The 14,117-nt window shown below is 39.0% G+C and overlaps 1 protein-coding gene and 1 long non-coding RNA gene across 18 annotated transcripts in view; one reads left to right on the top strand and one right to left on the bottom strand.

Moving 5' to 3' along the window:
- RBM47 (RNA binding motif protein 47) overlaps nt 1–14,117 on the top strand; it is a 176,455-nt gene that overhangs the window by 128,712 nt on the left and 33,626 nt on the right. For 8 of the 16 annotated variants that reach the window (XM_070791341.1, XM_019962623.2, XM_070791334.1 and 5 more), the window contains one exon: nt 12,277–12,400. The exons of 5 other annotated variants lie outside the window; for them this stretch is intronic. The gene's annotated coding sequence lies outside the window, so the exon portion shown is untranslated. Of the gene's footprint in view, nt 1–1,270; nt 1,375–4,548; nt 4,612–12,276; nt 12,401–14,117 lie in introns of those variants that run through there. 3 more of the 16 variants (XM_070791335.1, XM_019962628.2, XM_070791339.1) reach the window with 3 other exon arrangements.
- LOC139183620 (uncharacterized) overlaps nt 4,611–14,117 on the bottom strand; it is a 29,962-nt gene continuing 20,455 nt past the window's right edge. Inside the window, exon 4 of one of the 2 annotated variants that reach the window (XR_011567168.1) lies at nt 4,611–11,492. This is a non-coding gene — a long non-coding RNA (uncharacterized lncRNA). The remainder of the gene's footprint in view (nt 11,493–14,117) is intronic. The other variant, XR_011567169.1, reaches the window with a different exon arrangement.

The following is a 14,117-nucleotide window of genomic DNA, read 5'->3' as shown; positions in this document are numbered from 1 at the left end:
CTGTGGAAAATTCTGAAAGAGATGGGAATACCAGACCACCTGACCTGCCTCTTGAGAAACCTGTATGCAGGTCAGGAAGCAACAGTTAGAACTGGACTTGGAACAACAGACTGGTTCCAAATAGGAAAAGGAGTCTGTCAAGGCTGTATATTGTCACCCTGCTTATTTAACTTATATGCAGAGTACATAATGAGAAACTCTGGGCTGGAGGAAGCACAAGCTGGAATCAAGATTGCCGGGAGAAATATCAATAACCTCAGATATGCAGATGACACCACCCTTATGGCAGAAAGTGAAGAGGAACTCAAAAGCCTCTTGATGAAAGTGAAAGAGGAGAGTGTAAAAGTTAGCTTAAAGCTCAACATTCAGAAAACTAAGATCATGGCATCTGGTCCCATCACTTCATGGCAAATAGATGGGGAAACAGTAGAAACAGTGTCAGACTTTATTTTTGGGGGCTCCAAAATCAATGCAGGTGGTGATTGCAGCCATTAAATTAAAAGACGCTTATTCCTTGGAAGGAAAGTTATGAACAACCTAGATAGCATATTCAAAAGCAGAGACATTACTTTGCCAACAAAGGTCCATCTAGTCAAGGCTATGGTTTTTCCAGTGGTCATGTATGGATGTGAGAGTTGGATTGTGAAGAAAGCTGAGCACCGAAGAACTGATGCTTTTGAACTGTGGTGTTGGAGAAGACTCTTGAGAGTCCTTTGGACTGCAAGGAGATCCAACCAGTCCATTCTAAAGGAGATCAGTCCTGGGTGTTCTTTGGAAGGACTGATGCTAAAGCTGAAACTCCAGTACTTTGGCCACCTCATGCGAAGAGCTGACTCATTGGAAAAGACTCTGATGCTGGAAGGGATTGGGGACAGGAGGAGAAGGGGACGACAGAGGATGAGATGGCTGGATGGCATCACTGACTCCATGGACATGAGTTTGCGTAAACTCCGGGAGTTTGTGATGGACAGGGAGGCCTGGCGTGCTGCGATTCATGGGGTTGCAAAGAGTCAGACAAGACTGAGCGACTGAATTGAACTGACTGACAGTTTGCTGTGGTAGAGGAGCAGAAAGTGATCACTGTCAAACCTAGCAGGTTTCTAAGAGTTAGTGAAGATTACTGTAGGTAAAGGGATGTTAACAGTGCATGCAGCTGAGGCCAAGGTGTGTGTATGTTGGGTGTATGTGGAAACCAAAAGATGTTTGGAGGTGTTAATCCTTTTATAATGTTTCTATTGTTTTGGTGGGTTCCGTGTTTATCCTTCTTTAGGAGGACTCTCATACCTGCATGCCTTCGACTCTTTGAACTCACCTTCCCAATGTTGATTAGTTACTGGTCATGACCAACTATTGTTGCTGACACCACCCATACAGGTAATATGGCTTCAGTGCGATAACTGACACTTTTTCATATGAACGCTAGTACCTTGGTGTGTGTGTGTGTGTGTGTGTGTGTGTGTGTGTACCATTTCTTCCTCTTCTGCTTTAGTCATGCATTAATACAGTAACCACTTTCAGCAAAAGTTTTGAAATTCTAAATACTTAGTGTAAAGTGGGCTGCCATCTGTGGGGTCGCACAGAGTCAGACACGACTGAAGTGACTTAGCAGCAGCAGCAGCAGTGTAAAGTTTACTTCTTGAAAACTGTATACTACTATTAAATATAGAGCAACACACATTCACTTGATCTTCACACTGGCTAGATCTTTAAATCTTTAGGTAAGATAAAATAAAAAATAATGTTCTCCTAATAGGATGTAAAAGGGACTTTAATAAATGTTGTTGGTCAGTCACAAAATCATGTCCAACTCTTTGTGACCCCATGGACTACAGCCCGCCAGGCTCCTCTGTCCATGGGGATCTTCAAGCAAGAATACTGAAGTGGGTTGCCATGTCATTCTCCAGGGGATCTTCCCAACCCAGAGATCAAACCCTGAGTCTCCTGTACTTACAGGCAGATCCTTTACTGCTGAGCCACCAGGGAAGCTCTGGTAAATATTACCTATATTTAAAATAACCCACATGACAATTTCCTGGCTTATTACCAGGTCCCCATCCATGTTATAACATCTCTTTTCCATGACCTGTCTGAATCTTATTTCTTATTCCTTTTTCCAGATCTACCTTAGTCTCATCTGGTCTCAAGCTTCTGTTTTGCACCAGTAGGTTTTTTTTTTTTGCCACAGTCTCAGATCTCATATTTGCCTGCTGTCAGTCCACTCTAAAAACAAAGTGGCCTTGTTAAGACAAAGGATGCTCCTCCAGGGATGACGTACGCACGCCAGAGCTGTCAGAAGTTAGGCAGCAAGTGTAGCATGTGTCTGCCTTCACCAAGGCTTAGGTAATAGCAATCGGTGTCCCTACCAGTAGAACGGCTGACTTTTACTTTTCTTGTGTACTTGTCTATTGTGTGCATTTATGATAACTTGTGTGCCTTGTTTTTTGCCAAGACCATAGATAGTGGTAGGCCACGTGTGTTTTTAAAATTAACTCTGTTCAAAGCAAAAGCAGGCAGAAGTTGCTCATTTTTGTTTAGAGTAGGCTGTAATTGTAATTATGCCTTTAGATATTCAGTGAAAAGCTGCCCTGCCCTTACTCTAGAAATTTATCATCTTGAGATGGTTTGTTTCCTATGTTTTTGTATTCTTGGTAATGTTTAAGAATTCACACACACACACACACACATTTTCTCTTTTTCTCTTATGTATATTCACACACTTGACCAACAGGCATTCATAAACCAAACCTTTAAGCCAAAAATATTCTTCCTAATGCTTAAAGCATGTCACACATCCAGAATTTATTAAATATTATATAATATAAAATTCTAACATAATATACTCAATTACACTTATATAAAAAGGCAGATTTTCTGGGTTCCTTTTGTAGTCAAAAGGAATTCAGTGTAAATTTAGTAGTTTTTTTGGAAACACTGCCTTAGTATCATTGCAAGATTGCTTCCATTTTCCTTTAATCAGAACTTAGCAATTTAGTTTTATATAATATTTAATGTGATTATAATCTTAGACTTGTTCTGGATTTTGACCCTTTACTAAGTAACCTGTTGATAATTTTCTTGTCACTATTGATAGCTTTAGATTATTTCATTTGGGAGTAATAAAACTGTCTCTCTTAAAAAATATAAGTAGATAAGTAGATTTAAAACTTGTCACTCTGGCCTTTTTACTTCCCATCCTGGCTACTTCAAATTGTTAAAGTTATGGAATTTACAAAATAACAACTAAGGGAAAATTCAAGACCACAAGTTTGAAATGTTTGTTTCAGGAAGAGTTATAGATTTGTTCCTTTCTTTGTACTCTGTGGGGTGCTTTCTTTGTATGCTAAGTCCTGTCCAACTTTTGTGATCCCCGCCAGGCTCCTCTGTCCATGGGATTCCCCAGGCAAGAAGTGGGTCGCCATTTCCTTCTCCAGGGGATCTTCCCAACCCAGGAATCAAACCCTCGTCTCCTGCATTGGCAGGTGGATTCCTCACCCCTGAGCTGTAGAGCTCATGTTAATTCTGGCCCAGGTGGTCCCAGATGTCACTGGTTGGCTTTCAGGAAGCCTCCTGTAGTCCATCTTCTGGTCCGTTCTCCCCTGATCTGCCGGCTGCCTGAAGTGACAGTCTTATCCCCCAGAGCGGTTCCATCTCTTCACTGCTTAAAGAGGAATATATTTACTCTGCTTAAGTGCTTCTGGTCCTCCGAACCCGTTGTTATGTACGGACTGTTTTTATTATCCATGAATCATGTTTTACTGCTCCTTTTTCCTTCTACCCCTTCTATTTGCCCCTGCCTCTTACCAATAAATCCATTGCCAGCTCCAAATGGATAAAGTAAAATAAATGAGGGTTTAGTTCTTGTGTAATTTTTGCCTCTCTCTTTTTTCTACCAGGCTTATCTAAACCCTATTACTGGTAGTGATTAGGAGAAAAGATAAAGAGTACTCACTCCCAGTTACCTACCCCAGATACAATGAGAAGGGAAAAAAAAAAAAAATATATATATATATATATATATAAAATACTAAAAAATAGAACATTTCTAGGAAATCACGGTAACATTTTTTGAGTACTTTCTATTTTGGAAATTTTCTAAGTACTTCCTGAAATGCTTAAAACTCAACAACTCAGGTGAAGTAAGAATTGTTTTTATTTTGTAGCAAGCAGAACAATGTAATCGGCACCCACCTTATTTCTAGGAAGGTGAATTTAAAAAAAAATTTGTTTCCTTTTAGTTAGTTTTGGTGTTAGAATAAAATACTTCAGGTACATTTCCTTCTCTATGAAATGTCAGAACTTTTGTCTTCTTGGGTCTTCCCCAGATCCATTTGCTACCGTAAGTTTGCTATTAAATTGTCAGGCTGCTGTGGAGCTTTTTGTATCTGGTGATTTAAACACCTCCCTTCTTTCTGTACCACCCACTCAAGTTCATTCCAGGTGCCCTTAGCAAATGACTCCCAAGGCATTTAAGTGGCCAAAGCTCATTGACCAATGAGGAGAAGAGTGTCATGTATAATAGAGTTACGCAGTTCCTGGATCAGGAGCAAAGTTTGCTTAAGCAAAGCTTTTGTTACCATTAGCCTGTCGCATCCAGATTTCAAGACTGGAAAGGTAGGGGACACCTTATTTGTTGTAATTGGAAGAGAGGAGGAGATGGTTTTGTTTAGTTAAAGTAATTTAGATCAAGTTGAATAAACAAGTGATCCATTTCGTTTTTAACTGAGGGCAAAAAAAAATTTAGAAGTTTGTGAGAATTTCAAATGCTGCACAGTTTGCCTTACCAGCAGCTAAGCCAAACTTCTTAAGAACATTTAAAAAACAAAAAACAAAACAGTTCGTCTAGCATCTCTTCTCTTTATCACACTTGAAAAAACTAGGTGGAAAAAAAAGTCATGTTTTCATAGATTGCAGCTATTTTCATTCTGGGATTAAAAGCAGGAATTTATCAGTAATATCCACATTTGTTTTCCAAAGTCATTTCAGACTCAGTCGTTATAGAAGAATTTTGTGTAATTATTTAAATGAGATAAGGAAAAATGTGAAATTAATAGAATTAGCTCTTAAGAGCTACTACTTAAAAGGTTACTGATAATGACTGAGAAAAGTTCAGGTGTAAAACGACTCTCATATCAATCATACTGCTTTTTTCAAGCCAACAGTAACGTTTATGAAATGGAATTAGTTAAGTGTAGGTTTATATACTTTAAGCACTATATAAATTAGTTTCACTTTTATTAGAAGGAATAATTTAGTTATATTTTATGTGTTGTTTAGATGTTCTAATATTAAGCCAGAGGTAAAGAATCTTTATTTGCTTTTTTCTACCTGGAAATGGAGTGATCTGGATAGCATTTGAAGCTAATCCTAAAAAGAAAAACCCTGGTCATTATGAATAAAATATGATGAATCAATGTTATAACAAAATGTATACATAAAAACATTTATTCCTGATATTATACTTGTCCCCTAGCCTACATCTAATGTTTAGTATCAGAAGGTAAGCTCAGGTTCAAAGAAAAGTAAAACTGGTTTCCCAAGATGGCTTTTTCATAGAGCTGACTTAATATGAGTTTGTATTTTATACAGAAATTAGATAATTGTTTAAAAATACAACATATGAGAGATTGTATCATTTGATTAAAATTTTTTAAAGTTTTAATGTATAGTCAAAACTCTATTTTTGCCTAATTTATAAAGAAAATTGTTTAGCACACATTCTCACTGGGTCTAAATGTCCAATCATTTCAGTTATCTCAGATTCTCTCCTTTTTAAAAATTATTTTTATATGCTCCTTTAAAAAAGTTACACCCTGAAACTTTATACTTTTATTAGATTTTTTTCATAATGCCACTTTATGAGAAGTTTACCCTCCAGATCTCCCTCTTGACTCTTCAGGGCAGGTGGAGATAGATGGAGCACCAGGCACACAGGGTTAACTATTCACAGCAGCCATCTTCTTGGGTACAAGTAAATACTATTTCTCAACTCCAAGCTGAGGTTCAAAGGTTTAGACTTAACTTCACAGATCAGAGGTCAGGCACGAATTGCTGCAATTTGTAGTTCAATTCTGCCGATATGACAGAATTTCACAGCTATGATGATTGCTTTTTCCACTTCTGCACACAGGCCAGGCCGGGCAGTTAACAGCATAATTTGTACAAGTCAGCCCTTGGCACCCAGGTTTAATGAGTAACTAGCTGGTGCCTTAGGTTTCACTGGTACAAGGTGCACATTATAAAAAGGGTCAAATGTCACACACAAGAAATGGAGGGAGTGGGTAGTGAGATTGCAGTAACCACCATTTATGAATCATACATAAAGAGTTGGTAATTTGCGTTCATTTTAAAAGCAATTTCTGTGATGTTAGTGTTACTGTGTTAATTTTCTTTGCTATGAAAAGACAAAAAGACATAGATAATTTTGTTAAATGTTAGCAAGAAAGAACTATCTGATTAGAGATTATTGACACCCATAGACAGTGAAATTGCAGGCTCTGATTATGCCTTTCATAGGGTTTCTCGAAAACTTCCCCAAGCATGCCAGTTTTTCAAGAATCTAGGGAACAAATTGGGTAACCAGGTATTTCTGAGCCCATAATATTTATGAGTATCTCACATTTTCTGCTCTTCATCTAAAAAGTTACACTCCTGGCTTTATTTCTAACCCAAGCCAAGAATATCTTTTACTGTTTGAAGGTGGATATTGAGATTCTTCAGGAAACCCTTAGATGGTGGGCCTTGACAATCCATGGGTTTGCCGTTCACAGTTTTGACTTCTCATAAATGACTCTGAAACTGCCATATAAATACATACAGAGTGATTTGTCATTTCTGTTGTAACACAAATTTTCATTTTCTACTCCCAAACTGGGGTATAGAAGCAATTGGATTCTTCCATAGAGCACAATAATTAAGAGCACAGACTCTGGTCTCAGACCTCTTGGGTTTCAATCCCAGCTTCATCACTTACAATTAAGGAACCTGAACAAATGAGCAGTCTTCCTCTGTTTAATTCCCTCATGTTCAGGATGAGTATAAACAGAATTTGCTTCATGGAGTTGTAATAACAATTAAATAAGTGTACATGAAATGCTCAGCACAATGCCTGGCACCTATTAAGCACTCCGTGAATATTTGTTATAATTAGTACTATTGGGACTAGCCTCCTCTACCCTGTAAATCATCCCAATTTGTTTATTATTTTTTCAATATTTATTGATTTGGCTGTGCCAGGTCTTAGTTGGGGCATGTGATACACAGTTCCCTGACCAGGGATTGAACCCAGGCCCCCTACATTGGGAGCTCCGAGTCTTAACCACTGGACCACCAGGGAAGTCCATCCCAGCTTGTTTGGACGTGGTCTTTGCTCTGTTCATTTCAGGAGAGACATAAGATAAGGTATACTTGGCAAGGTGATCTGAGGATGTTTTAGGTGTATTTTTTTAATATCATGAGGAAGTGTGTTTTTAAATTCCTCAGTTTCAAGTCCAGCATTCTTTTGTATGCTAGTTTTCCCCCAACTGCTTTGCTGTCATATGGCAAAAGCTGTTAAAATAAATAAATAAATAAATAAATCCAAATCATCTGGTTTCCTTTGAGAGTTGTTTTCATTCTGCCCTTTGGTAAGAAACATTTGAGTTGAAAAAGAAAAAAATCCACCTTATCAGTGGGCTAAATTCTATTCCTGATGATATGTGTTATACTTACTAAAAGTCATGGTTTCCAGAAATGTCAGGAAAGTCTTAAAAGGTGATTTTTTTGGGGGGGGGGAGGGGGCTAATTTTATTTCTATGGAACAGTAGCATTTGAACAAAAACATGATACTACCAATGACAATATATCAATTATGTGCTTAGTATTGAAAAGGTAGTAACAATCCCTCTCCCTAATTAAACAGTGAAGCACCTACTGTGTGCTAGGATTGTGTGTGGGACACTGGGACTATAGCTGTGATCAGATCTGGATCCTGCCCTGGTCAAGTCTATAACTGATTGGAGAAGACTGCCATTATACCAACTACTGTAAGATTAAACCAAGTAAAATTGCCAGTATTCTACTGTTTTTGTCCCCTCAGGGGGCAATTTCATTGGATTCAAGCCAGTGTTATGAAAGGGTCTCCAGAGATGACCTCTGAGGAGTGAAGTGTAAGGATGAGAACAAGCTAGCTAGGCAGGGCATTGGTGAAGATTTGAAGCTCTAGGAGTAGCAAGTGTTGGGGAAAAGTGACACAACATGAGGCTGGGGAAGGAGCCAAAGTCTTCCTTACGTCCCTTACTAAGGACATTGACTTTCTTCTAAGGGCAGTGGAAGAGAGGGTAGAGATTTAAGCAGGAGGGTGACATGATCAAATTGTGTGGGTTTTAATTAATTTTTTGCTGTTCTGGATCTTCGTTGCTGCGCATAGGCATTTTTTCTAGTTGTGGAGAGCAGGGGCTATTCTCCAGTTGCGGTGCGCGGACTTCTCATTGCAGTGGCTTCTCTTGTAGAGCACGGTCTCTAGGTGCAAGGGCTTCAGTTGCGGTGCTTGGGCTCAGTTGCCCCAAGCCGTGTGGGGTCTTCCCAGACCAGGGATTGAACCCATGTCTCCGTCATTGGCAGTTGGATTCTTAACCACTGGACCACCAGGGAAGTCCAAATTGTGTGTTTTTAAAAGGTCACTTTGTCTGTCTTGAGAGCCAGATTGATTGCAGCAGGCAAGAGTGGATGGGATGAAGTCAGCTGGGAGGCTGTGCAGCTGTCCAGGCAGGAGCCGATGACTGGCAAGATGCTTTCAAAATGTAGTGTCTCGTGTTATCCTTGTAACGACTCTCACCTGTGGTGTTAATATCAGCTTCAGTATGCTGGTGAGGATGCTAAGGCCAGAAAGCTAAGTGGCATGCCTGTACAGGGTCTCAGGCTGCTGGCAGAGCTCGAACCAGCACTCGGTTACCAGACTCTTGCTCCAGTAGACTCCTGGTAGCTTTAGTGAAAACTGAAAGTGAAAGTCACTCAGTCATGTCTGACTCTTCACGACCCCATGGACTATACAATCCATGGAATTCTCTAGGCCAGAATACTGGAGTGGGTAGCTGTTCCCTTCAGACTTGTATACTATTGTCCTGGGGTGTGGACAGTTGGTTTATGTTTAGAACCAGTTTGTTTTTAAGAAACAGAATTCTCATTCCTTGGTGGAGGACTGGGGTTGAAAAAGTTATTTTTAGCCTCACTTTATGCTTGAGAGTTGAAAGAAGCAGAATGTGACATGGAACTTGATATTAGACTGGAGCCTCCTTTTGGAAAAAAGACAGTTATTAATTTCACATATTTATTTATACCTTGCCTCATTCCAAAAATAGACTTGAACAGCTTTCAAAAATACATATGGTAGACAAAATAGAGAGGGAGGAAATCAGGGCAGGCAAATGAAGATGATGCCATAGGTGTTGTAAGCCCAACAGAAGATTGCCCTCGGATCCTACCAACTCTCTGTAACTGTATGGACCACAGCCCGCCAGACTCCTCTGTCCATGGGATTTTCCAGGCAAGAACACTGGAGTGGGTTGCCATGCCCTCCCCCAGGGGGTCTTCCCGAACCAGGGAACGAACCCATGTCTCTTAGTCTCCTGCATTGGCAGGTGGGTTATTTACCACCAGTGCCACCCAGGAAGCCTATAATGGACACTTACCTGTAGCTTTTTCACAGAACAAGGAGTGAAGGGTTGGAGTGAATGAATTAACCCAGTTTCTGTCTGGAAACTATTTTGTTTCTCTATGAACTTCCCCACAAATCTTATGTGACCTTCAGTAAGACAGTTTACTCCATAGTAAAATGGAGAATTTATACTAGAGATGGACTTCTTAAATGGGGTGCCTCAGGACACCCAATATTGCGTCAGGATGAGTGTGGAGTGACAGGAAAAAAAGTGGCATCTTGAAGATTTTCATGATAAAATAGTATTAAAATATTTATGAAATGACTTGTGTTTAGAGTCATTCTGGAAAATCAGATTTTTTGGTAAATAAATAGTCCTAAGTATTTTCCACCCCCGGGAAATTTTCTGTTACTTAAATTGCCACGAGAGGCACTTCAGTAATCCTTTCCATCATTAAGATTCAGCACAAAACTATGTAAAATCTATAATTTCATTTATATATTAATAATTTGCTTCTACTTCATAGAGTTTACATCTCCATTACCATGATATTATTTTTCAAAGGGAAACATTTGCCATTATAGAGAGAAAGCTTACAATTTTGCACCAATATTATGTGCCAGGAATAGTGTTTTATAAGTATTTTCTCTATTCTCCATACAGTCCCACAAGAAATTAGCTCCACTTATGGATATGGAGACTGAGGCCCAGAAAAGTTTAGTTAAGTTTGTCAGGATTCACTTAAATAGTAAATGAATAGTGCAGGAGTTTACATTTTATTCTGTTGTCTTGACAGGGCAGAATTAATTTCAGGACACACCTTGTAATTTCCACATTTATTGTTCTTTATCAAACATGTGATGGTGATCATTAGGAATTATCTAGAATGCAGCATTTAAGAAAGGTGAGGGTTATATGCTTTGAGATGTACAGAGTTTAACAACAATTATTCTATGATTTATTTGAGGGTGTAGCTTTATTTTTAGTAGATCATTAATAATTAGGATTAAACCCAGTTCATGGCTTAGTTTTATTGCTTGTGTTGCTATAATGTTATGGATCCCATTGAATGCCTTGCCAGTCACTGCAATATAAAGATAGTTATGGTGGAATAATTTTGGAGCTGTAACTGACTATGTACGTACATGTTAAGTCACTTCAGTCGTGTCCAACTCTTTGTGACCCCATGGACTGCAGCACACCAGGCTCCTCTATCCATAGAGTCTCCAGGGAAGAATACTGGAGTGGGTTGCCATGCCCTCCTCCAGGGGATCTTCCCAACCTAGGGATTGAACCCATGTCTCTTTTGTCTCCTGCATTGGCAGGCGGGTTCTTTGCCACCTGGAAAGCCTGTAACTAACTGACTTAAAAGGCTGTTTCATTGGCAGGTTCTAAATTGTGCTCTGTGGTTCTAAAGAACCTATGTGTTCCCACACAGCCTGGATGGACGATGGAGCAGAATGGGTGGAGATGTTTCCCCATATCATCCCCTACTTCAGCTTAGCCAGCTCCTGTTTTATCAGTTTGTTTCTGTATCTAGGTAAATTTTTGGTGGAAGAAAGGAGGCTACACCTTTAAAAAAAAAAAAAAAGAAGCAAAACAAATATTAAAAAACCAGTTTGAAAACTACTGGTAATCCAACTTTTTTATTTTTCTACAGGGAAGCAAACTTTAGCTCAGCCAGGTAAAACAATTTGCCTAAGAACATAGAACAAAGCATGGCAGAGCTAGAATTAAAATCCCAGTCTTCTAGGTGCTCCAAGTCTGGCGTTGCAGCCACTGTACCATATTGGATTGTGGCAGTCATCCTGGTCTTCTGATGGCTTCATGAGGGCCCTCTGTATTTAGGTGAGAATATTCCTGAAGTTTGGCAGATTATATTAATATTTCCAGGTGTGAAATAAAGGTAAAAGTTTTAGGCTCAGGATACATATTTTTCACATACCCTTTTAAAATAACCTTTCTCTTGAACTTAAGTTTCTTTTGAATGCTTTCTATATTATGACTTTCAAGATTATCCTAGGACTCTAAATCCTATTTTTTATAGTACTCCATGCAAACAACATCCTCCAAAGTGTCTTACACATTTTAGGGCAGAATAACAAGTTTATTTTATACCAGCTCTGATCGGTTGGTGGTGGTTGGCCGAAGTGCTTGTTTCACTGGTTTTTGAGACCCTCTGGATCTAGCAGGAAAGAATGTGATGATCCATAGTGATGTGTGACATAAGCCCCCAAATGGGGATGGGGGGAGTCCATGAGCTAGATAGTATCATCTCTTTAAAGGGGTACCCCCGCTTCTTCTTGTGGATTTATAAGCATAAAATATAAGCTACATCTGTATTCATTCCTAAACGCTGTGTTGTTCATCTTGGAGTCAGGGGTGGGGAGGCAGGGTTCTAAATAAGACAGAGGGGAAAATACAACAAATGGAAGAAACTGGTCATTTTCTTATGGCCATTCCCTGTTTCTTCAAGGATAGGAGGAGGAACAAAAGGTTGCGTTTCTTGATCTGAAGAGAATATGATAATTAGAGTAACAGTAGTTTAGTTTTTTGAAGAAAATGGCCCCAAATTCATATTGCATGTATGAAAATTTTATTGAAATAGAAAACATTCCTAGCAGGGTTTTTTTTAACTCCTTAGGATTTGTCTCATGGGGCACTCCAAAAACTGAACTGAGAAATCCCAAGAAAGCTACCTGAATCTTCCTGTGTATTCTTATTCTACATCCTGTAGAGGATCAGACAAATCAAATTGGTGGTTTTTGGTAAGTACACCTTGCCCAAGTTTGATAAGTTTTCATTCTTATCAACCAGTACATCTGCTGTATAGAGAGTGTGTACCAGATGTATGTTTATTGACATTAGTACATATGACATGATAAGTCATTTGGTAAGTCATTTTGAACCAACAATATAAATCCTCATTTCTTTGCTCAGTTTACATCTTTGAGGCCCAAGACGAGACGCTACTGCTACTGCTATGTGAGCTTCTTAGGAATTACTGCTTCTATAACTGTCTCCCTCACCTCCCACAACCACCCCCAAATGAGTTCAAGCGATTTCACTCAGAGATGTCTTTTGAAATTTTTTTTGCAAGGAAGGTCCTTTGTAAAAGTCAGAGAGCTACTGGTATGTCCTTGAACAATCTGTATGCCTCCTCTAATTTCTGTTTCCTCACCTGTCATATAAGGTAAAAATAACTATGTTAGACTCTCCAAATCATGGTAATCCTGTGAACTACAATATATATAAATGCACTTTGACAACTATATAATTCTCCACAGACAGATGGTATTATTCTGTGGGTGATAATCCTAGGTATGCTATGGCAGGGATAGGGGGCATAGAAGAAAGAGGTTACTTGCATCAGCTTCACCCTGAATCTTGAACGGCCAGCCCTCACTTAGCTCTGAGGGGTAGAGACAGCAGATCCCTGTATGTGAGGGAGGAACTCCTGGTGACACTGGTTGCTTGGCTACCGCCCTCCCGCTTCCTACCCCAGCCCACCTGCCTCACCACGCCCGTTTTCATATCCTCTCGGCTGGGTTCTGAACATGCCCACTAATTTCAGGGACGCAGAGAGCTAAAATTGTTTTTAATTAAATATTTTTTCTTTTTATCAGAGCATATTCATGAAAGGAAACTTGGAAATTAAAGAATAGTATCAAATTACTTCCAAAAATCCAAAGATAACCACAATTAACACTGTAGTATATTCCTTTTTAGTTTTTAAAAATTGTTGTTGTTGCTTAGTCACTAAGTCATGTCTGAGTCTTTTGAGATCCCGTGGACTGTAGTCTGCTGGGCTCCTCTGTCCATGGGATTTACCAGGTAAGAATACTGGAATGAGTTGCCATTTCCTTCTCCACGGGATCTTCCTGACTCAGGGATGGAACCTGCATCTCCCATATTGGCAGGCAGATTCTTTACCACCTAGCCACTTGGGAAGCCCTTTTAAAAATTTTCATATATATTCTAAAATATAATTTAACAAAATTAACATAGTTGAGAACATGAAATAAACATTCTAGCCTACAACTATGCTGTAATTGTTATAGCCATTTTCATATTTTTGAAGGTTTGTTACATCACATATAAATACATACTATTATGTTCATTACATTGTGCTATGAATACCACAGTAGTGAACATACCTGACTATAAATTTTACCCATGTCTCTGATTATTTTCTTGGGTTAAATTTCTTTAAATGGAATTAATGAGAATGAACTTTTTTTTGGAGAATGAACTGTTAATTTAATGACTACTGTAATTGAGGTTGTCAAACTATCCTCCAGAAATGTACTAAAGTATACTTGCCATCCCCATCCCCAAACATGACATATGACAATGTTCATATGTACATGTACATATGACCACTGTACACGTGTACAGACTGCATTCTTTCACATTAAGATTTAAAATCATAAATGAATCTAAGAAGGTCAGGAAATATGAGCCTGTTCCCTCCCCTGGCCCAGC

Source organism: Bos indicus, chromosome 6 (genome assembly GCF_029378745.1).
Source record: "Bos indicus isolate NIAB-ARS_2022 breed Sahiwal x Tharparkar chromosome 6, NIAB-ARS_B.indTharparkar_mat_pri_1.0, whole genome shotgun sequence".
In the NCBI taxonomy this organism is placed as follows: domain Eukaryota; kingdom Metazoa; phylum Chordata; class Mammalia; order Artiodactyla; family Bovidae; genus Bos; species Bos indicus.
Note: the sequence above shows the minus strand (reverse complement) of the source record. Positions and strands in the feature narration are given on the sequence as shown.